Genomic DNA, 21909 nt, shown 5'->3' with positions numbered 1-21909 from the left:
TATCACTGACAAGTTCATAAAGACCAGAACTGTTTCCTGTAAATGTTGAACCCAACACTATGTTGATATGATAAGTTCCTTACTTAAAGAGTCACCAAGGATACATAATTAGAACATTACCACCTTAAGGCAAATAAGGTGATTCTGTAATCTTGTTAGCAGAAATATTTGACTGGGGTCTCTACAGTTTATTAGATGAGTTCATCTTTTTGAGGTAGAGTTACCAAACACCATCAAACTATTATAGACATATTCTTTTCCTAAATTTTAAATCATTGAAGACTATAGAAGAACAAGGACTGGTATAGACCAATTAGCTCAGTTGCTAGTATTTTCAGGAGGGTTTAAATCCCTGGGTAGGCTAATGATTTTGCACAAAGATGAAAAAATATATCCTCAGGCAATAAGTTTTATTCAGTGATATGAATTAAATATTTTTATATTTGTATATGAAGTGTGGTACCTTTATTATTATATTTATGTATGAAGTATACTTTGAAATATATTTAATTTTATTTAGAATTCTTTTTTTAAACATAAATTTTACATAGTGAAATGATCAGATCTTCAGTGTACAAATTGTTGAGTTTTGAAAAATGTATATATCCATTGTAACCACTACCCTTATAAAGATACAGAACATTTCCATCACCTCTAAAATTTTCTTCTTTAATCCTTCCAGTCAATTTTTCTTGCCCTCCCCACCTCACCCCTGCAACCTCTGTTATATTTCCACAGATTTTTTTTTAAACCTGTTCTAAACTTATATAAATGGCATATAGGGCATCTGTTCTTTTGTGTTTGGCTTCTCTCACCTAACATAATGTTTTTAAGAGTCCTCCAAGTTGTTACATGTATCACTAGTTCATTCTTTTTAATTACTAAGTAGTATCCATTGTATGAATATATTAAAGTATCCATTCTCTTGTTGGTAGACATCTGGGCTGTATCCAATTTTTGGCTATTATGAATAAAGCTTCTATGAATATTCTTTTTAACATACCTTTTTGTAGACATTTGTTTTCTGTTCGATCAATAGTTAGTAGTAGGAGTGCTGAGACATGGGGTAGATGTGTATGTTTTATTAAAAACTGCAAAAAGTTTTCCAAAGTGATTGTACCATTTAACACTCCTATGAGTAATATACCAGAGTTCTAGTTGAGTTGCTGCACATTCTCACCAACATTTGTTTTGTAGTCTTTTTAATTTTAATTGGCATGACTAGTCCATTTAACTTTTATGTAGTTATTAATATGATTGTGTTTAAATCTATGATTGTGTTATTTGCTTTCTATTCGTCCAGGTTTTTTGGTTTTCTCTTTCTCCTTTTCTACCTTCTTCTGAGGGTTTTTTTTTTTTTAATTGCCCTAAAGTCATTTTAGTATGACTTTTTATATTATTAATGGCTGCTGTGGGGATTAAGGGTTGATCTATGCATTCTTATCATAGTCTACTTAGAGTTAATATTGTACAATTTCATACAAAATGAAAGGTGCTTACAACATTATAATTCCATTTATCTGCCTGTCCTTTATGTTACTGTTGTCATATATCTTAAATCCATATACACTAAAACTACACAATACATTGTTACAATTTTTGCATTAAAGGTTCAGTTGTTTTGTTTGTTTTTAATTAACAGAAGAAAAAATGGTCTTTATTTTTGCCCTTATGTTTACCATTGGGCATTTCTTCTTGTAGACTCAAGTTTCATCTGGTGTCATTTCCCTTCAGCCTAAAGAACTTCCTCTGGCATGTCTCCCAGTGCAGTCTGCTGACAACAGATTCTCTCAGTTTTTGACATCTGACAATGTCTTTATTTCACCTTAATTTTTAAAAGGCATATTTTCTGATTGGAAGTCGAGTTCTGGGTTGATGGGGGGAGGGGGTTCCCTTGTTTTTTTTTTAAGTTATCGTTTTATTGTCTTTTTTTAAATTATTTTATTTATTAAAATAAATAATTTATTTTATTTATTCTTTTTTTTTTTTTGCTGTGTTGGGCCTTTGTTGCTGCGTGCGGGCTTTCTCTAGTTGCGGTGAGCGGGGGCTACTTTTCACTGCGGTGCACGGGCTTCTCACTGTGGTGGCTTCTTTTGTTGCGGAGCACGGGCTCTAGGCGCGCGGGCTTTAGTCGTTGCGGCACGCAGGCTCAGTAGTTGTGGCTCGCAGGCTCTAGGGCGCAGGCTCAGTAGTTGTGGCACACGGGCTTAGTTGCTGCACAGCATGTGGGATCTTCCCAGAGCAGGGCTCGAACCCGTGTCCCCTGCATTGGCAGGCGGATTCTTAACCACTGTGCCACCAGGGAAGCCCCTGCTTCCACTGTTTCTGATGAGAAGGTGGCTGTCATCTGTATCATTGTTCTGCTGTATGTATTATGTCCTTTTTCCCCTGGCTACTTTCAAGTTTTTTCTTTGTCTCTGGGTTTTAGTGGTCTTACTATGATGTGCCTAGTGTGCTTTTCTTTGTATTTATCCTGTTCAACATTTACTGGACTTCTTTGATACATAAGTTAATGTTTTCACCAAATTTGGGATTCATGGGTATTACTTATACAAATATTTTTGCTGCCCTATTCTCTTTTTTTCCCCCCTCTGGGACTCCAATTACATATAAATTAAATGGTTTTATACTGTCTCACGGGTCACTTAAGCTTTGTTCATATTTTTCCCAGTCTTCTATTTTTTTAACTTGGTTGATTCCTATTGATCAGTTTTCAAGTTCATTGGAGCTTTTTTCTGCCTTCTCCAGTTGGTAATTAAGTACATCCAGTGAATTTTCCTTTCAGATATTATACTTTACAGTTCTAGTTTTTCCACTTGGTCCTTTTTTAAGGTTTCAGTTTGTCTGCTCAACCACTCTATCTTTCACTCAATATGGCCTTCTCTTTAAGTCCTTGGACATATTTATAATAGTTGCTTTAAAGTCTTAGTTTGCTAATTCTAACATCTAGGTCACCTTTAAGTTTGTTTCTATTGTTTTCTTTTTTTCCTCCTTCTTTGGATCACATTTTCCTATTGTGTATCTAGTAAGTTATTATCTGTTAGATATTGTGGATGATGAATGGTTGTCTCTGGATTCTGTCTTAATCTTCTGGCTTTTCTTGTAGTGGGCATTTAAATGACTGGTAGATGACCTTGAACTTGTTCAGACTTGGTTTTATACTTTGTTATGGTGAGTTTTGCCCTTATTTTTAGGGTTAACCCTTAGACCTGGGACATCATCTTTACACCTAAGGAATCACCCTTCTGGGTTTCAGTGGAAAGCCCATGGTGTTTATCCAGCCTTTATAATTTGACAAGACTCAGACTCTAAAAACTGTCTCTCCCATGGTGGGCAGCAGCTTCAATCTCTGCTCAGCTTTTTCAGCTTTCCAGCTGTAGCCGTCTTCTAACTCCTTGGAGTCTTCTTCATGCAAACACAGTTCAAAATTCATCTAAAAACTTGAAAGGAATTTACACATATTTGGAAATTTCCCCCTCTGTGGTTGTCTACTTTTTTTCAGGAATTTTCCTTCCTAGTTTCCAGCTGTTCTGGCATCCCTGAACGCCATCTTTTTGACACTTCAAACCAATAATTACAGCCTTTTGCTTGGGTTCTAGCCACCTTGCACCATGTAAAAAGGAAAATTCTCTCAAGTGAAGAGCCACCCAATGCAGATCCCTTTTTTGAAGGGTTTAATCTCCTGCAGTTCATACCTGCTTCTGGTTGCTCTCCAGTGCCATCAAATAGCTGTATGTTATATTTTGTACAGAGTTTATTATTGCTACCAGTGGGAGGGTTACCTGATTATCAGAACAAGAGCCTTCAATATAGTATTTTTTTAAATGCAATTGCATTGAAATGTAGTTAATTTATCCATTATTAAAGTATTGCATTTTTGTAAACAAAAAGTGTATGTTTATGTATAGGGAAAGAAATGTCTGAAAAAATATATTTCAGGTTATTTCTGATTGGTAGGATTATTGGCGATTTCAATTTTTTTCTTTTTACTTATCTGTATTTTCTTCTTTTTCTCCACAACAAGCACAGGTTGAACATTACGTTCTTTCTTTTCTCTTATAGGCAAATTTTTTGTTTATGATGACTCTTTATAATAAGATGTACTTGTGTTTCTTCAATGCATTTCATATTATTTCACTAAGTTAACTGTTTAATAAAATCCTAGTAGTCTATCTGTATGGTAAACAATACTCCTTCTGCTTTTAGGAATAAATTGAGACAAATCAAAGTTAAACGGCTTACCCAGAATTTCATGCATATTGATAGACTAGCCAGAAATAGATCTTAAATTTTAAGTCCCTCAGTTCAGCTGCGCAAACTATTTCTAAGCCATCAGCAACAATGTATGCAGTTAATTCTACATTTTCTAATGGGTATGGAAGAAAATTATCATAGTTAAATATAAGCCTCAAATATTTTAGAAACTTCACTTTTGTCACTGATTTCAATCTCCTCTTCATCAAATCTTTTACTAGAGCTCCTAGCAAATTGAGAATTTGACTGATTTTAATTTTAATTCAGATTACCTTCCAAAGCCTAACGCAAAAGTGGCAGGAAGGCACACATTGAGATAGTCAGGATTTTTCTTCTTTCCTAGATTGCAAACTTCTTTTAAAAATACAATCAAATAGATATTTGTTATTTACTGATAGATATGTAAGCTTAAACAGGAATATTTTTATCGTTTTCTTATGTTTTTACTAAAATTGTTCACTAAAAATGTCACAGAACTTAGTGTTAGAATTAGTGTTGTCATTCTGAAGTTTCAACCTGAAGATGAAACCAAATAAAACTACCTTACGAAAGATACTAAATAAAATTATCTTTTAAACGTCTGCAAAAATGGATGAAAATAAAAAGAAATAATTATTAAATCTTAATAGTTTTTGCTACGTGATCCTGGATTGAATTTTATTTTCTAATTTGTTATTTTTTTGGCTGCGCCATGCAGCATGTGGAATCTTAGGCATGTGGGATCTTAGTTCCCCAACCAGGGATTGAACCTGCACCCCCTGCATTGGAAGCACGTAGTCTTAGCCACTGGACCTCCAGGGAAGTCCCTGGATTCGATTTTGTATTGGAAAGTAAAAATGCCATAAGGACAACTGACCAAACTGGCATACAAATAGTAAGGTAAAAAGTATCTTACAAGTGTAAAATCTTCTGAATTTGATTAGTGTAGTTACATAAGAGAATTTGGAAATATATTCTAAAGGGCGTGATATTTGTAACCTACTCAGATAGTTCAGAAAAAAATAATATGGGTATATACGTATATGTGTATGTACACAAAGTGAAAGAGTAAATGATAAAACAAACATAACAAATGTTTTTAAAAACTGGTAATCTGGGTAAAAGATATTCAGGATTTAACTGCATTGTTTTTGCAACTTCCTTGTAAATTTGAAGTTATTTTTAAATGAATTTTATTTGTAATACTTCTGAGTTTATTTTCTTAGAATACATTCAAATCAGTTTTTTCCATATCTCAATCTGAAACATTAGAGTCACATCACTATACACGATTTATCACTAAATTTTATGATTTTTTTTTTAAAGAAGTTTTGGAACTTGAGCTACTAGCCAAAAGAAAACTTCATGTTTGCATCTACTTACAAAAAGTGTGATGACCCTTAGGTACGAAGAAATATAGAAAAAGTACTGACTAAACAACAATTTTATTAAGAATGACATAGTTACAAATGCATTTTATTTCCAAAGTTGTTTTAAATTATAATTGTTCATAAAAATATCCACTCACATTGTGTATGTTTTGCCACCATATGTAACACTGTAATTAAGTATCTGTCAATATTTCCAGGGGTGTTAAATTTGTAGAATCTTGCTCTGGGGCCTAAAACTTCAGCACTTAAAAGGTTTCACCAGAGACCTCCTTAGAAAGTCAGGACTTTTTCCTTTTCTTTACTTTTTTTCTTTTTTTCTTTTCTCCTTTTTTTGGCATGATAGGTTATTGAATAACACAAGAGTGACTATGGCTATATAGATTAAAGGATGTGGAGATTCTTATTTGTCCACTTGTGAAAATCTAACATAGTTTTAATCTGAAATTTTTAATTTGCCTTATGAGATTATTCCAGTCTCTTTTAGAGGTAATTTTTTAAACTGAAGAGTTACTGAGACTTCATAGTGATACATCTTCTTTGTCTTATTAGAAAATTTAAGTACAATAATAGTCTTTTTAGATATATAATTAGGCACTAGAATGGCAGTCCACGAGGCTGCTCTCAACTATGTGGTATGAGAAAGTAGCTTCAAGTCCAGAGTTATGAGTACTGAAACTCACTTTCTAATGTAATTCTTTTTTCTGGAACTGCTTTCTTCAATTATAATTTTAGTTTGTAAGAGATTCACTTTTCTGAATAAGTTAGATATTTCCTCTCTGGTCATAAGTCTTGAAGTGTTATATTTTGGTCAAATGAAATTCTGAAATAAAGTGTGAAATATCATCAGTTATAAAGTAAATGTAATGTTTTGACTTGCATATATAAAATAGAAGTTTAAAATTCAAGCCAAAATTGTTCCCCAAATTTCAAACCATGTTCTCTAATAATTATGTTAGATGCTACATTCAGTGTCTTGGGGTTGCATCATCCCAGATTTTTAACATTTTCTCTATTTCACTTTTAAAGATAAGAAACAAGATTTTTACAATTCATATATTTCACAGAGACCCATGTTGCCCCTTTTCTTTTTGGCTGTTCTTTCATGTCAGGAAGAGATGTGAGTTATATAGAAGTGAAAATGTTGCTTTCTGTGTCAAAGTCTACAAGTTTCTTGTGCTGTGTTGGAAAAATAAATGTTCTTCTTTTTAAAAATACTGATCCAGAATGCTTACACAGAAACTTCATGTTTAGGAAATGACCTATTGATTGGCTATCTAAAGTTAGAAGGATTGACATTGAAGTCTCCAATAGGTTTGTATTCGTGGCTTATGGAAGATTGATATCTTTAGTCAGCTGAGAACAAATACTCTTCTTCCCACATTCAAGACACATTCAAGGTGCCCGTATTAGCAAAAAAGATAATGAAAAAGAAAAAGATAATGATATGGATATAAAGAAAGAATATGCAGATTTTGTAGAAGTATCATGCTAATTTGTGACATTATTAATAGTTTTTTTCTGTATTGCATTAACTGCTTCCATATCAGCTCACTGTGGCATGGGTCATCATTTTATTTGGGGACATGACTACTGTGCAAAACTTCTGTGTTTAGTGCCCACCTTTAAAAACATAACGAGGAAACTTGGATCTTACAACAGGTTTTCATCTGGCTTTAAAAGATGAAATTAATGAGGGAATGAAGAGAAGAAAGGAAAGCCTACAAAAATTAAATAGAAAAATGCATTTAATGTTTGTATTCTTTCTTGCCCGCCGTATACTGGTTACCAATCAGGAAGGAAAGTGCTTTCCAGTTTGGGCAATTTTTTTGTTGGACCATTCACATGTTCCAATCTCATTCTCCTTTGATCAACAGGAGGTAATTACGAACTTTCCTGAACATTTTAAAAGGTTCAGTCTATAGGTGTGAGATAGATAGATGAGAGGATAGATAGATATATAGATAGATAGATAGATAGATAAATTATCTAAATAATACAATAGTACAACTGTCTTTTAAAAAATACGATTATCTAAAGGAGATACAAACCATCCATTCCTTTAGATGTGCTTAATTTCATCTCTTGAGCAAGCCAGCATATCACAGGCTGTCAGGTCACCTGAAACACATTATATTGATGTCCTCTTAGTTACTTCTCCCGAGTTGCTCTTTAGTAATGTGTCATAAGTCTGCATTAAGGACACAATTATTAAAAACAACTGTTTTCCACAACCAGTTTGCTTTTACCACCTAGATGCAGTGAATCATAATCAACTGTGTTGGCCTCTTTGTGTTTGTCAATAGAAAGCTCAGTCAAATTTTCGGCCATCATCTGGCAGTTGTACAGGTTTTTGTATTCATTGTCCTTATGTATTAATCTTACCCTATCCCTGCCTTTATGCTATTTCTCTACTCCTTTTACTCTTATTTCTCTTTTATCCTACTATAATGTATATATAAGTCATCTTAAATGCTTTTTTCAATGAATGATATGAATAAATAACTATTAAACAAGCAAATGTAACTCTACTACTATATTTTTACTTAATGTGATATTATTGAAGTTTTCACTATTAGAGATATAATTTTTAGCCCTTTTTATACATTTTGTAAATATATTTTTTCTAGTAAATAGGTTATAGCATTCTTTATTATTAGGATTCCTAAAGTACTTTTGTCTTGATAATATAGGTCTTCCTTTGTTTACCTTTTTGTAGGAAAGTTTTCGACAATTCATGATTCTACTCATATAAATTGTTGCCCCCCCCCCCAAACATTGAAATCTGACTAACTGAAGACATCTTATTTTCAGTAACCAACATCTTCCTTTTTAACTGTGCAGATTAATCCTCCACCTTAGTTAACCTTATAAGTGGATTCATAGGCTTTCCCATCAGTGTGACTTTTTAAATTTTCTCTCTGGAATAGAAATAAAATAATAGATGCCATTCACTTTCAGTAATGCCCAAAGGATATAGCTGAGATTCTTTGGGATGTAATTCCCCTCCATTGCTACTTTAACAAGATCCAAGTAATAATTCTGACAATGATTTTTAAATGCTTGGGGAAAAAAGAGACCTTTATGGCCCTATAATTAACTTTAAAATGTTGCTTAGAACCAGTATACAAAGCAAAGACGAGGGAATAATATGTACTTGCCAAATTTTGTAACATTTTAAAGTTATTTGTAAAATAACTTTACATCCATTGCAATATCTCATACCCCAGGACTGCAACTATTTACAAACCCAGAAGTAAATTTAATTCCAGAGAGGAAAATTTAATTCCTTGAGCAATACTGAAAGATTTCACCCTGTGAGTCTTCTAGACAGTTGCAGAAAAGCCTATATGGCAAGTCCAGTTAGAGTTTCAAAATGTCTTTTTAGGATAAAGTTTAGTACAGATGCAGTAAGGATTACAGTTGTAAATAATTTTCATAACCCTTTCTAGTAATTGTTTAGCCATATCTGCTTCTATTCAGTTTTTATCATAAATCAGTCCTTAGTGGAACTTAATTTAAGTGCTCATGAATTTTCTCTATCCTGATACTGAAATAGTATCTGGTATTGAAATAATCAGTCCTATCTTATATATTCCCATGTCATTTTCTAAACTAGGCAATAGTAGGAATTTACTATGTTTACATGACCTATTTGAGAATGTATATATTTAATTTAAAATCAGTACATTATTATCTTAATGGGAGATGTTATTCTATATGTATTAATGGTGTTGTGTAAATAACACAGGATCCTTTAAGGATTCTTCCCATGTAGAAGGCAGTTGCATTATGGGATTTTTTTTTTTTTTTTAAAGAAAAGGACATTCATAGAGGAAACGCCTTGGGGGAGAGAACTGGGAATGAAATTAAAGTAGTATCAGACAGGTGAGGGCAACTCTAGACTTGGAGCCTGAATGTAACAAAAATCATCTATTTCTACATTACCTTAACTAGAATGAAAAGACATCACAGTGTTAGGAGCATAAGTGATCCTCCAGCAGCTTTCAGCATCTGTCATAAAGTGACCGTAGTCAGCCACTAGATGACATTACCTCACAAAACTTTTTCTTTATTTTTTTTTTTAAGTGCATCAAGAAATCAATCAAAATAGAAAATGTAGTAATTTTATGCCAGATTTATGTTGTTCACAATAATTTGCTTTATGTGATATTTTATTCATCTCATTAGTTAATGTTATGAATACATTTGGAGGCTATTTTGGTTATAGTTTACAGTTTCCTTAAATTTATGACTGGAAGAAATAAGAGCTGTAAGAGTTAGAAAAGAAAAAACCTGAACTTATTCACATATGATTGTTTATGTAGAAAATTCAAAATCTACAGATAAATTTTTAGTATGACCAGGGTAATTTACCAAGGTTGCTAGATACAAAATCATTATACAAAAAAAATTGCATTTCTATATACCACTAACAAGCAGTTAAAGATCCACAAGTAGCATCAACAAACATGTCATATTAAAAAATATTAAGTTAAGGGATATATCATGTTCATAGATTCAATCACTCAACATAGTAAAATGTCATTTCTCCCCAAATTGATACAGAAGTTTAACATAATTCCTGTCAAAATTCCAGCAAGATTTTTTTGTAGATATAACCCTCTGAAGTTTCCAAGACCACCCTCACTATGATACCAACCACAAGTAGGTATCCTAAGGCCATCTTCAGGTTTCATCATTTGCCAGAAGGACTCACAGAGCTCACTGAAAGCTGTTATAAATCTAATAACAGCAAAAGGGTGTAGATTAAAATCAGCCAAGGAAAAGCATATAGGGCAGAGTCCAGGAACATTCCAAGGATGAATTTCCAGTTGTTCTCTTCCAGTCAAGTCTTGGATAGTGCTGTCTTCTCCCAGCAACATGTGAGAATACACATAGAATAGTGCAAACAGGGGAAACTCACTTGAACCTTGGTGTCCAAGGACTCAGTTAACATTCACGTGGTTAACCGCCTGCATGGCTGACTTTAATCTCCAGATACTCCAGAGGTCCAGCTGAAACCTTTTGGGGACAGGTCATTACTATACAGTAGATATAGACAAGTTTATTCTAAAATTTATATAAAAAGGCAAAGGAACTAGGATACTCAAAACAATCTTGAAAAAGAAGAATAAAGTGGGAAGAATCAGTCTATCTGATTTCAATACATTACTGGCAAAGATACAAAGAAACTAGATCACTCACACATTGCTAGAAGGATTGTAAAATTGTACGATGACTCTGGAAAACAGTGTGGCAGTTTCTTGCATATTACAAAACATGCAAGTAATATATGGCCCAGCAATTGTACTCTTGGGCATTTATCCCAGAAAAATGAAGATTATTTCACACAAAAATTTGTACATGAATGTTTAGAGCATCTTTATTAATAATAGCCAAAAAACTGAAAACAACCCAGATATCCTTTGAGAAGGGAATGATTAAACTGTGGTATATCCATATCATGGAACATTACTCAGCAATAAAAAGGCACAAAATATTGATTCACACAAAAACCTGGATATATCTCCAGAGAATTAAGCTGAATGAAAAAAGCCAGTCCCATGAGATTATATACTGTATGATTCCATTTATGTAACATTCTTCAAATGACCAAATTATAGAAATGAAGAACAGATTAGTGGTTGCCAAGAGTTAAGGAGGGGCTGGAAGGGAAACATGAGTGATCTTTGTGGTGATGGAAATGTTCTGTATCTTATCTGTAGCACGTTAATATCCTGGTTGTCATATCGTACTGTGGTTTTACAAGGTGTTCCTGTTGAGGAGAATCATAAAAGGGACCCAGGATCCATTTGTGTTATTTCTTACAACTGCATATGAATTTAAAATTATCTCAAAATAAAAAGTGTAATTATAAATGAATGAATCCAAAAAATGAAGTGCAAATCCTCTATGGAGAAAGCGGTAAAACTTCATTGAGACATTAAAGATGATCTAAATAAATGGTAAGATATATCACATGCACTGATGACAAGATTGAGCATTGGAAATATATCAGTTCTCCCTAAATTGGCCAATCGAGGCTTTAGTACGATTCCAAATCGTTAGGTGACTGGGGCAATCTCTAATGGCTGCTTTACCACCTCGACCTTCCTCCACTTCCTCCTTCTATTGGCTGCACAGCAAAGCTCTGTGCTTTTGAAAGGCTGACAAAGCAATATAAAATGATGCTGTGGATACAGAGGTTCCTATGATTCACCTGTGTATTCAGAACACCAGTAGCACTTGGCTTTGTAAATTCACAAGTCCTTACTGCTGTGATCTTCTGTGTGCTTCCATTTCCTTTATTTCAAAATGGAAACCATCATCAAAATAGTGCAAAAACCATAGAAAACGTCTATGAATCTATGTTTTATTATATCTTAATAGCATTCAATAAGCATCAGTTTTCTGGTGAATTCTGTTCTGGACAGCTTTTTATACAACAAACATCTATTAAGCCTCAGCTATGATTTCTGGAATAAAAAGTTTTGAGGCATTACCCCCAAAAGATTTGGAGATAAGACAAGGTATCTTTCATACATGAAATGACTAATTAAGCAAAGCAAGTATATGATAATACAATATACACTATATACAAAATACTGAAACATGAAAAAAGGAAGTAGTTGATATGGGGTAAAGTTAATCAAAGAAAGCTTATTAGAGGAAGTAAATACTGAACTGAATCTTTTTTGTTGTTGTTGTTGTTTGGCTGCGTTGGGTCTTTGTTGCTGCGCACGGGCTTTCTCTAGTTGCAGCGAGCAGGGGCTACTCTTTGTTGTGCTGTGCGGGCTTCTCATTGCGGTGGCTTCTCTTGTTGCGGAGCACGGGCTCTAGGCGCACAGCCTTAGTTGCTCCGTGGCATGTGGGATCTTCCTGGACCAGGGCTCGAACCCGTGTCCCTTGCATTGGCAGGTGGATTCTTAACCACTGCACCGCCAGGGAAGTCCCTGAACTGAATCTTAAAGCAATTAGACATATATCTTCTGAAAATTTTTAGTATTATAATGCTTAACCAATTTATAAATATTGATTATATTTCAGCAAAATGTCTGTGTAGCTGTGGCCTATCACAGCCGCTCTGGACTTTAGATTTCTCACTTGTGAAATGAAACTGTTAGATGAAATTTTATCTCAGGTCCTTTCCATGTCTTTGCTATCTTATATTTGATATGTTTCTATCTGCATCTAAATTTGAACCAAGTATTTGAACTACATTTTGGGAATACAAGCTCTTGAACAGTTGAAGTTTGACTGTCTAAGAGTTCTCAGTTCTGACACTCTCCTAAATGTCTTGATGCTAGTAAATTGTATTTACTAGATAAGCACAGCATTTTAGCTAAACATATCTGGAAGATACTTTGAGTATTTGTCAGTGCTTATCACCTAGTTGCTAATGGACTGTGGATCACCTGCATCTACCTCATCAGTTTGTTGGAGACAGCAAGAAAAACACTCTACTTCCTTCAGTTTCAGTTATAGAGAATCCAACTGTTATTATATTCCCATTTTAGAGGAATTTATTTCTTAACTCTAAAAGCTAGCATGCACTTCAACATAGGGTACGTTTATCCATCTGTGTTGAAGATGAGTAAAGTTTGACCTCTGCCTTCAAAAACTTTACAGTGGTAATCAATCTCTTCTCTGACTGGACTTCAGAATCACCAGAGTCACAGATGCCCAGACCCTGAGATTTTGGAAAGGTTTAAAAATTGTCAGTTGACCTGGGCCTGGGAGAATAGGGGATACTTATAGAAGAACAGTTGAGGGATTAAACCCAGAAAAGAAGGCTAGATCCAGGGAATGGAGGGCTTTAAACCACATGGAGGAATTTCTACTTAATTTGAAAGATTATGGAGACCATTGGATATGTTTGAGCAGAGAAAGAGGTCTATGACACAAATGATACTTAGGATTTTTGTCTGGTAGCAGGGTACGAGATAGAAGAGAAGAGGTTGAAGGCAATGAAACAAGTTAGGAGGAAGTTTCTGGATTCTAAATGATAGGTCATTAAATCTAGAGTGGTGACAGGGGAATGGAAAGCAAAAAAGAGACTGGAAAACCTTTGCTGAGGTGCGATTGTCGGGATTTGGTAACTGATGGATCAGGAGTCGGCAAACAAGCGAAAACAAAAATCAAAGATGACTGAGAGGCTTTGAGCTGGAGTAGCTAAGAGAATAGTGTGTCTATTTATAGAAATGAAGAAAGTGGAAAGGCCTGCCTAGAGATAAGTCCACAAGTTGCCTCTGGTTGGCTTGCAGAAATGGAACGCTGTGACAGCGCCGTCCCCATCCTAGTACCTTCCCATCACGCACACCAGTCCTAAGGGCTGAGAACCCAGCGGCATCAGCATATATAACGAGAGCAGAATTATCAGGAAAATGCTGCTTCTAGTTCAAGTCCATTTTTTAATTTACTACTTTGAAATATTATTTTATTAGGCTGTCTTTCTTACTGCGTATTACTACTGCCTACTACTATTACTCACTTCATGTGAACCAGCAGGAGGTGGGTTTTATACTCTGAAGTGTGCAGGAGAAGAATGAGCCCCAGAGAATGATCTAGAGGTGGGAGGAGTTGATAAATGCAATCAGGGAGGGTTAAATCCATCATTCCAACTCCCTATAATCCATTCACCATTTACCAACCAGTGTACTCTTTAAATGCAAGTCAGATTATATTTCTTCTCTGCTGAAACTCTGCAGACAGCTCTTCCATTGTACTTGGAATAAAATTAAAACCTTTCACTGTGCCCTGAGAGACCTCACGTGGCTTGGAGGCTGCCCACCTCTCTGAATCATCTTCTACCACGTTCCCCCTCACCCTCCATGCTCCAGGTGCTTTCCAGTTCCTTGACTATGACCAGCTCTTTCCTCCTCAGACCCCCTCCCTCTCCTTGTTCTTTCAGAACTCTGCCTGCAGCACTCTCTCCAGACCTTCACCTGGCTCCCTCTTTCCATTCTGGTCTCAGGTCAGAAGTGTCCACCCAGTCTAAATTGACGACCATCTCTTCTCCTCTTCACTCTCTTCACATCCCTCTACTGTGTTTTTTTCACAGTGCTTCGGACTCTCTGAAATCATGTTCATCGGTTTACCTGTTTATTGCCTGTCATCCCCACTAGCACATATGCTACAAGGAGCAGAGTTTTTATATATCTTGCTCACCACCACATCCCCAGCCCAAAGAAATAGTGCCTGGCATACAGTAAATCGATGTAGGAATGTATAAATTAATCACTCACAGGACCTCTGGAAAAACTGCCCACAAAATATTTCCTTTAGAATAGAATCCACAATTGAGCGAGGAGGACCACAGATGATTCAGATATTTGAACTAGCAAATGATTTTGTTTTGTTTTGAAATAAGGAAAGTATTTTGCATTCCATTCTATCTCACCCCTCCCTCTCTCCGTCTTTCTCATTCTCTCTCTCCCTTCCCACCTCTCTCTTACACACACACACAAACACACACACACACACACACACACACACACACACACTCATGAAGTCAAACTGGCAGCCATAAGCCATAGGTACCTAGCTAGGAACACAGAGAATCTGGAAGAAAAGGGAAGCGTGACAAACTATCTAGAAAGCTGCACCAGCCCTCTCGGACAGTGTTATTTTAGAATGGGGCCCAGTAAAGCTCTTCACTGATTGTGTTGGGAATAATAGGATCAGAAACCTTTACTTATGGAAATAACTATTTTATGATTCTTTGCATTCCTTGTGTAGAGCCCTGTGCTCTTACCATCCTTTGGCAAAGTTACTTTTGAAAATGACTAAGGGAAACAAAAAAGAGAACTTTTGCCCACACCTGGGCTCAAATTTTAAAGGGAAACAGTATCCCTGGAGGCCAGGCTTTGTGACAACACTAAGAGAAGTATGTGAGACAAGAATTAAAACCAAAGAAAACACTTCTGCGCCAGCTCTTTGGGTTTGAAAGGCAATTCAAGCAATTACAATGTGTCCATTTTTTATTGGTTAGGAGAGGTTTATTAGAGAGGTCTGCCGGGTTCAATGTCAGAGACCCACAGCTACTGCAGGCTCTCTACTCTGCCTAAGAGTAAGTTTACTTCCCAAAGTTGTCTCCTTGAGTCTTAAGCTGCCCAGTGCCCAAAACCGCTACACTCCCCTTTCATAGATGAGAGATATAGAAAAGAAGCTGGAGGAAAGGACAGGCTTTCCCAGAAGCTACCCGTGACGCAGAAGTTTCTACCACTGCTTTTATGTCTTTGTTTCAGCCTCCTATCTCTGGTCAAGCTTGACGACTTGCCTTTAAGGTCTCAACACAACCTTGGCTTTAACAGATTTGCAGCAGTGTTAGCAATGGAAAGAGACTTGCTTGTATCTTACACAGGTGGTTTAAGCAGGCCAGGCAGCACGTTTACTGAGCTGCTCCTGGCATCTCCCTCAGTCTCAGCGAACACCCCACTTCGTTTACTATCCTCCCCGCCCCCGAAACCCGCATCCTCACCCCTGCTGTGTGACAGAGTCTCAACTCACACTTGTGCCTTCTAACTTGGAGAGTCTCCATTAGGAGCCCTTCTCTGTTCAAATATTGGTAAATTTATTCTTTTTAATGGTGTTCTTCTTAGAAGCGCTACAATTCATTTTTAAATGAATTTTAGTAGTAATATATATTTTCTTTCTTTTTAGAAGGCAAATTATTTTTCTGTGCTCTAGTATTTCTCTAATTCTTCATATCTTTCTAAAAATAACTGCTGGTGAGCTCATAAGTTCATTAGTTAATCCCACTGGGACTCAATAATGCATATTACAGACCTCCTGATTTTTATATATTAGATTTTCTCAAGAATTCCCTTACCTGTTATTCTCAACATAGCTATATTGACAGGGTCTTCATTACTTCCTAATTGCCCATATTTCTTTTTCTTGTTAAAGATCAATTTTTAAAATCAAGCCTTGTCAGTTTGAAAGTATCATAGATATGTTATCCTGTTAATGTGTTTCATATCTTTCTAGGTTTTTTTCTTTCCCCCTTTATCGTAGGAAACATATAAAATTTACTCATTACCTTTTTCTTTAAAACCAAATTCTTTTGCAGGGGAGGCGGGTGTCAGTGAGAGGGTAGGGGCCCATACTAGTTTTTTCCCCTGAAATAAAGATTTTTAAATGATATTTCATATTCAGAGGTGACTTTGTGAACAGTTATATTCCCTATTCTAAACGAGACCCTAAAATGTAAATTATGCATAGATTGTTGAAATTATTCCATGACCTTCTGGTCTAGGACCATGTAAAATAAGGTGACCAGCAATAATTAGAATAGTGAATGGCTGACCAAGAAATGCTTCTAAATTATCTTTTCAGTGAGCCCTTACTCAGACTGTCCATCATATTATAGTAGTAAACCTCACCTCTGGAAAATCTGATTGTGTATGTGTAATATCATTTGGAGAATGATTATTTGCTTTCCCAGAGAATTCTTCACTTTATTAAAAGATTATTTGAAGAAGTAGATAACCCACTTCTTCCTTTAAAAATATTCTATTTACAGAAATTATATTTACGTATAACTTTTTAAGACATCTACTGCAGAAAATGAGGTACAGCTTCAGAGTAGTCTACATCTACCAAAGTAAACATCAGGGTTTTGGCTGCTAACTCAGTAGCATATTTTGGCATAGTTTTTGCCAAAAAAAAAAAAAAAATTCCAAGCACTAAGATCAAGTGAAGAGGAGTGTGGACAAGGCAGACTTGGAAGAAACACTTGGATTAAAGTCATCACAGGAAGAAGTAAGGGGAATAGACAAGGCAGAAGATATAGCAATGTTTTCTTCTCTCTTATCCTATTCTTTGAGCATTCCACTGTCAGTGCTATTTCCAACCATTTTTTGTTTAATTTCTAAATGCTGTTACATAAATGTAGCCTCCTTCTTTCTCAGTTCCATTACAAGATACTTTTTCTTAAATATATAGTCTTTTGGGAAAACATATGACACATTTTAGCAATTTGATCTTCCTCATATGATTTATAGTTTCATCCTTTATACTTAAAGTTTCTAATCTTTTTGACCATTTGTGCTATCTCTACCTCTTTGAAATTTGCTATAGTTCATTTTTAAAAACAATTGATAAAGAATAAATATTCAGTGTAGTATTTTAATTGGAAGATCCCCTGTCCACTACCTTTTGGTTATTTCACAGTGAATAACATCGTTGACAAAAATGCCAAGATCTTCTCCAACCACAATTATTTTTGATCTATGAAACAGAATTTCCTTACAAATTAAGTAGTTTTTATAGTAGTGACATTTATTGTTGATGTGATCTGTTTAATATGACTGTAGTCAGAAGGGAAGTTGGGTCCATTATTCTTCCAGAAATTTGTGGAAGAAACATTAAGAGAAGTAAAAGGCATTTCTACTCTGTATAAGGATAAAAGAGCTAGCTATAAGTAGGGTTCAGATTATAGATAAATTAATCTCTAATGTAATAAAAAAGAATTAACTCTTCATTTTTATTTAAGCTAACCCTTATCATCTAAAAACATACTATTTTAATAAATATTGGACTTCCCTGGTGGTCCAGTGGCTATGACTCTGTGCTCCCAATGCAGGGGGTCCTGGTTCGATCCTTGGTCAGGTAACTAGATCCCACATGCCGCAACTAAGACTCGGCACAGCCAAATAAATAAATAAATATTTTTTTAAAAATAAAAAATAAATAAATATTACGCAGTGCTTTTACTATCCTGAAATAAATTCTAGAGATAACATAATTCACCTACTTACAAGATTGCTAAATTATTATATTCTTTTAGTTAACATATGAAGTAAATAAAAGAAAAATAACTCATAATAAGAATAATATATATATCAATATTTAAAGTGCTCAGGAAAATCTGCACGGGTCCTGTGTATAGAATCACCAGGAATTCCACATCTACAAATGCAGGCTGGTGCAGGTGTGCTTATTGGTGGCTCAAGTACTGTGGGCAATGAAGCCATCAGTGATGAGATTTTCTCATATGGTAGTCCATTCTTGGTAATATTCTGAACAACATAAAGTACAAAATTCCTTCAATTTACATGGTAGCTGGATTCCTGGAAAATTCCGTGTGCATTAAAATCATGCCAAAAGTACTGTGAGATTATTTGTTAAACAGTCTATATTCTAAGCCTATATAATCATAAACAGGTTTTTCAACTACATGAATAGCTGGTGAAACATTTGAAAACCATGTGCAATGCAGAACAGTTCTTCATATGCTATAATGCCCTGCAAATTGAAGGATGTCCACCTCCCTGGCCTTCTCCCACTAAATGCCAATAGCTCCTCCCAATTGTCCTGACCTCCAAAAACTTTCCTACAAATTTCCAAAATGCCCCAGAGGCCACTACCATGCCCATTAAGAACCACTGATTATGACTGAGCAAAGGCAATTTTTTGTAATAAAGAACTGAGATCGTGCACATTTATTTTGCCCCAAAGGTGAATTATCCAGTAAGAACAAGCCTGCCAATCCAAGAGGATACAAAAATCATTCCCTGAGAACATGGCAGATAATTAACCTGGGAAAACCCTTTATTTCCTACATTGTGGAAACAACATAGATTAGGGAAATGAAGGTTTGAAAAGTAGAAAAAAGATCACAGTCCCTAAGAAGAGGAGCTTTTGATAAGAGTAAAGTTGTGGCAGGGGAAAGACCAGGTCCTGACTATAAAACCATGTTTATCTCCTTCAAATAACATAGTTAGTGCTAAATGGACTAGTTTCCATGTTACCTACACATCATTGCAGGTTATTAATAAATGGCTGCTTTTTTAGTTAGCCTAAACTTTCCCCTTTTATATCCTTTTATGAATAGATAATGTAATGGCGTAGTGTTTCCATTCTGATGGAAGAAATTCCCCTAAAGTTGTACATCTTTTAAGTATTCGAAAGCTGCTGTCAGAAGTTTCCATTCTCTTATCATTGCTATGGGCAGATAGTCATATTAATTTGTGAATATTTTCACTGAACTTTGGCCCCAAGGTTTCAAAAATGGTCTCCAAACATGTTCTTGAAATGTGTATATGCAGCCCCAGATGGACATGCAACTACCTTCCAAATGCTGTTTTTAAATTATTAAAAATCTACTTTCAGTAATTTAGAAAAGAAAGCCATTTTTGTATAAGATATTTATGTTACCACTCCTTAGTTTAGGGAGGATTCTCCCTCTCCCATTCCATTCTCTATAATTCAGTTTCTAACCCACCTTGCTTATTAATTTACTCCTAGCAATTTCCCTTCCTCTGACAGAGACACATTCTCATTATTTATACTCTTAAATTGCAGGGGTAAATACTGAGAGCCAGTGCAGGTCCTCAGTTATCTTAGGGACTTTGGTCTTTTCAGGCCAGGACTAATCAAGCAGAGAGTCATCATAAGCTAAAACTAAAAAGCCTTTGTAGTGATTTTATCACCTGGGAAATTTGTCCATCCTTCAGAAAGATTGTCACCAGGAAAGAAAAAAATAAAGGAGTTAAAATTGCTTCAGACCATTGACTCCTTAGGTCCCTCTAGATTCATACATTGAATTGGTTTTCAAGGGGTGGGAGGAATTATGAGAAGAGCTCCCTGAGAAAGCTTAGAAATTGATCATAGCCTTGGTAATACTAGGAAGTGTAAGTGTGATCGCTATGGAGGAAATGCCAAATGAGCCTGGAAGCCTGGGAAATGAGAAGGAAAAGAGAGGATTAACACCTTTTTTTTTCCCTATTGTGTTTGGGGATGGGTGTTTCCATGTAGTATGCATCTGAGAAGAGTCAATACCATTGACTTTAAAATATTTTTTCATTATAAGTGCTATTAGTAATTATTATTGAAATGAAACTGGAGTTACAAGCACTATAGAAAACAGGGACGGGCATTTCATAAACCTGTCCAGAAACTGGGCTCCCTTCTAAATATACCCACAAAATATTATTTAAAGTAGGTATGTCTGAGCTTATCTAGAACTGCTCACAAACTTCTTTTGTGTTTGGAGAATACAGATGTCTCCAAATTCAAAGGAAGTCTTTAAGACTGTTATCTGAATACATCAGTGAAAATTATATACTAACAATAAATATCTGGATATTACATATAGTTTAAAGAACTTGAATTTTTACACATCTATTGATAAAGGCAGGCATTTGTATAATTTTTTCCCGAGAATTCTATTGACTTGTCAAAATCCAGTCAGGCACTTTAGGATTTGCCAGGATAAGCCTGCACTCATCTCTTTCTTCCACTGACTAACATTGAGTTTTGCCCAAAATGAGTAAGCAAATAGAAAAAGGACCTCATTTTTCAGTCTGAACACAGTAGTGTTGGGGGATGTAACTCAAGGATATGACTTCAGTACTGGATCTTGTTCCAAATGCAAGTTCATTAGGCCAATCTGCAGAGGAGAGCAGGATAGAGTGCATCCTTCTGAGGGCACCTGTTAAAAGAGGGGTTCTCTAGTAAGGCCAGCTCCCACAGCTAAGTCACATGCACAGACTATAGCTTTCTGCTCTCTGGTCGAGGCAGCCATAGCATCCTTATTGTTGTAACTCCCAGATTGTGATACTGTCACAAAACTGTTGCTAGGCAACAAATGTGGTTACCAGGTCTCAGCGAATAGCTGAAGGGGAAAGCAAAGTGTTGCACCATTGTAGAGTAACCATAGCAATGACCTACTATTACAGACTAAAGAATTATCATTAACAATGTTAAAGTATCAGACAGAGGCCCCGAATCCAGAGACTTCCAGACAGTGTCTCTCTGCATAATTGAGTGATCTCGGAAGAGATTTAAACCGTTTAAAATCTGTTCACTCATTATTTCTACGGGAGAGTCTTTGTTATTATTATTTTTATTTTTTAATTTAAAAAGTGTTCCGTTATAAAACTATTAGTTAAATGATATAAGCTATCACAGGGAGTCAAAAACAGACTAATGTCCTCATCTGTTCTTATGTCTACATCAGTGTTATTTTTTGCCTGTCTTAAAACTGAAGAAAGACTTTATTTGAAAAATCTGTACATTAGTGTTAAATTGAAGCCACAGAAAGAAGCTGTAGTAAAATAAAATAACTCCGGAAATTGACAACTTAACCTGCATTTTGTGAGTTGAATTCCTGCTGACAAAATAGGAGGCCTAGATGCTCTTTCAGTAGTCACTGCTTTGAAACATTTTTTTTTTTCTTTAGCTTTTCTAAGACTGTCCCCTAAAACCTGTTTTCAAAAAAAAAAAAAAAAAAATGTAGGCTGCTAGGACACTAAAATCCAACTTGTTTCTTCCTCTTGGG

At 35.4% G+C, this 21909-nt stretch overlaps 1 protein-coding gene and 1 long non-coding RNA gene across 3 annotated transcripts in view; one reads left to right on the top strand and one right to left on the bottom strand.

Moving 5' to 3' along the window:
• LOC132362380 (uncharacterized) overlaps window positions 1–21909 on the bottom strand; it is a 52644-nt gene that overhangs the window by 9723 nt on the left and 21012 nt on the right. Inside the window, exon 3 of the long non-coding RNA XR_009502348.1 lies at window positions 7673–7742. This is a non-coding gene — a long non-coding RNA (uncharacterized LOC132362380). The remainder of the gene's footprint in view (window positions 1–7672; window positions 7743–21909) is intronic.
• The window catches only part of ARB2A (ARB2 cotranscriptional regulator A), a 416169-nt gene that overhangs the window by 390651 nt on the left and 3609 nt on the right, over window positions 1–21909 (top strand). The window lies entirely within an intron of this gene.

This window comes from Balaenoptera ricei, chromosome 3 (genome assembly GCF_028023285.1).
Source record: "Balaenoptera ricei isolate mBalRic1 chromosome 3, mBalRic1.hap2, whole genome shotgun sequence".
NCBI lineage: Eukaryota > Metazoa > Chordata > Mammalia > Artiodactyla > Balaenopteridae > Balaenoptera > Balaenoptera ricei.
The sequence above is the reverse complement of the archived record's forward strand: the minus strand, read 5'-3'. Positions and strand labels throughout refer to the sequence as shown.